Raw genomic sequence first — 3,201 nt, forward strand, 5'->3', positions numbered from 1 at the left:
GGACTACAACTCTCATCCCAACAAATTTTGAAATGAGATTTCTTTCCCTGAAATAGAATCTTAGGACCTCCGATTGGTAGAAATTTCACCACTTTTGGACCTAAAATGCGAGAGTTATGGAGGTTTTAATTTTGGGTGATGTTTCGAACTCTTAAAAAAATGGACCAAAACGCTCTCACCCCACCTAATCTTAAATGAGGTTTTTTCCATTGAAAGAGAATTTGAAGACCTCCAATTGGTAGAAATTTCACCACTTTTGCACTTAAAATGAGAGAGTTATGGAGGTTTTAATTTTGGGTGATGTTTAACACACTCTTTATAAAACAGACTACAACTCTCTCACCCCAATGTGTTTTGGAATGAGATTTCTTTCCCCTGAAATGGAATCTTAGGACCTCCGATTGGTAGAAACTTCACCACATTTGGACTTAAAAGGCGAGACTTATTGAGGTTTTAATTTTGGGTGATGTTTCACACACTCTTTATAAAATGGACAAAAAAGAGAATTTGAAGACATCCAGTTGGTAGAAATTTCACCACTTTTGGACTTAAAATGAGACTTATGGTGCTTTTAATTTTGGGTGACGTTTCGAACACTCTTTACAAAATGGACTACAACTCTCTCACCCAAACAAATTTTGAAACGAGATTTCTTTCCCCTGAAAGAGAATTTGAAGACCTCCGATTAGTAGAAATTTCACAACTTTTGAACCTAAAATGAAAGAGTTGTGAAGGTTTAAATTTTGGGTGACGTTTCGCACTCATTATAAAATGGGCCAAAACGCTCCCACCCCACTAAATCTTAACCAAGATTTTTTCCATTGAAAGAGAATTTGAAGACCTCCAATTGGTAGAAATTTCACCACTTTTGCACTTAAAATGAGAGAGTTACGGAGGTTTTAATTTTGGTGTCATTTAACACACACTATTTATAAAACGGAATACAACCCTCTCACCCCAATGAATTTTGAACCGAGATTTCTCTCCCCTGGAAGAGAATTTGAAGACCTCCTATTGGTAGAAATTTCACCACTTTTGAAGCTAAAATGAGAGACTTATGGAGGTTTAATTTTGGGTGACGTTTCGCTCTTTTTATAAAATGGACCGAAACGCTCTCACCCCCGCTAATCTTGAATGAGATTTTTTCCATTGAAAGAGAATTTGAAGACCTCCAATTGGTAGAAATTTTACCACTTTTGCACTTAAAATCAGAGAGTTATGGAGGTTTTAATTTTTGGTGACGTTTAACACACTCTTTATAAAACAGACTACAACTCTCTAACCCCAATGAATTTTGAAACGTGATTTCTGTCCTTTGAAAGAGAATTTGACGACCTCCGATTGGTAGAAATTTAACCACTTTTGGACATAAAGTGAGAGAGAGAGTTATAGAGGTTTTAATTTTGGGTGACGTGGCACACACTCTTTATAAAATGGACTATAACTCGCTCATCCCAAAAAATTTTGAAATGAGATTTCTTTCCCCTGAAATAGAATCTTAGGACCTCCGATTGGTAGAAATTTCAACACTTTCGGACTTAAAATGAGAGAGCTATGGTGCTTTTAATTTTGGGTGATGTTTCACACACTCTTTATAAAATGGACAAAAAGTCCCTCATCCCACCGAATTTTTAAATTAGATTTTTTCCGTTGAAAGAGAATTTGAAGACATCCAATTGGTAGAAATTTCACCCCTTTTTTACTTAAAGTGAGAGAGAGTTCTTTCCCAACAAGTTTTGAAATGAGATTTCTTTCCCTGAAATAGAATCTTAGGACCTCCGATTGGTAGAAATTTCACCACTTTTGGACTTAAAATGCTAGAGTTATGGAGGTTTTAATTTTGGGTGACGTTTCGCACTCTTTATAAAATGCGCCAAAACAGTCCCAGCCCACCTAATCTTAAACAAGATTTCTTCCATTGAAAGAGAATTTGAAGACCTCCAATTGCAATAAATTTCACCACTTTTGCACTTAAAATGCGAAACTTATGCAGGTTTTAATTTTGGTGACGTTAAACTCTTTATAAAACGGACTACAACAACTCACTCACCCCAATGAATTTTGAAACGAGATTTCTCTCTCCTGAAAGAGAATTTGAAGACCTCCGATTGGTAGAAATTTCACCACTTTTGGAATTAAAATGCGAGAGTTATGGAGGTTTTAATTTTGGGTGTCGTTTCACACTCTTTATAAAATGGACCAAAACGCTCTCGTCCCCGCTAATTTTAAATGAGATTTTTTCGATTGAGAGAGTTACGGAGGTTTTAATTTTGGTGTCATTTAACACACACTATTTATAAAACGGAATACAACCCTCTCACCCCAATGAATTTTGATCCGAGATTTCTCTCCCCTGGAAGAGAATTTGAAGACCTCCGATTGGTAGAAATTTCACCACTTTTGAACCTAAAATGAAAGAGTTGTGAAGGTTTAAATTTTGGGTGACGTTTCGCACTCATTATAAAATGGGCCAAAACGCTCCCACCCCACTAAATCTTAACCAAGATTTTTTCCATTGAAAGAGAATTTGAAGACCTCCAATTGGTAGAAATTTCACCACTTTTGCACTTAAAATGAGAGAGTTACAGAGGTTTTAATTTTGGTGTCATTTAACACACACTATTTATAAAACGGAATACAACCCTCTCACCCCAATGAATTTTGAACCGAGATTTGTCTCCCCTGGAAGAAAATTTGAAGACCTCTGATAGGCAGAAATTTCACCACTTTTGGACTTAAAGTGAGAGAGTTATAGAGGTTTTAATTTTGGGTGACTTTTCGCACACACTTTATAAAATAGACTACAACTCTCATCCCAACAAATTTTGGAATGAGATTTCTTTCCCTGAAATAGAATCTTAGGACCTCCGATTGGTAGAAATTTCACCCCTTTTGGACTTAAAATGAGAGGGTTATTGGAGGTTTTAATTTTGGGTGACGTTTCGCACACTTTAAAAAATGGACCAAAACGCTCTCACCCCACCTAATCTTAAATGACATTTTTTTCACTGAAAGAGAATTTAAAGACCTCCAATTGGTAGAAATTTCACCACTATTGCACTTACAATGAGAGATTTATGGAGGTTTTAATTTTGGGTGATGTTTAACACACTTTATAAAACAGAATACAACTCTCTCACCCCAATGAATTGTGAAACGAGATTTCACTCTCCTGAAAGAAAATTTGAAGAATTCCGATTG

Source organism: Tasmannia lanceolata, unplaced genomic scaffold (genome assembly GCF_043159265.1).
Source record: "Tasmannia lanceolata isolate RefF3 unplaced genomic scaffold, GAP_Taslan_0.1 ptg000055l, whole genome shotgun sequence".
Taxonomy (NCBI): Eukaryota; Viridiplantae; Streptophyta; class Magnoliopsida; order Canellales; family Winteraceae; genus Tasmannia; species Tasmannia lanceolata.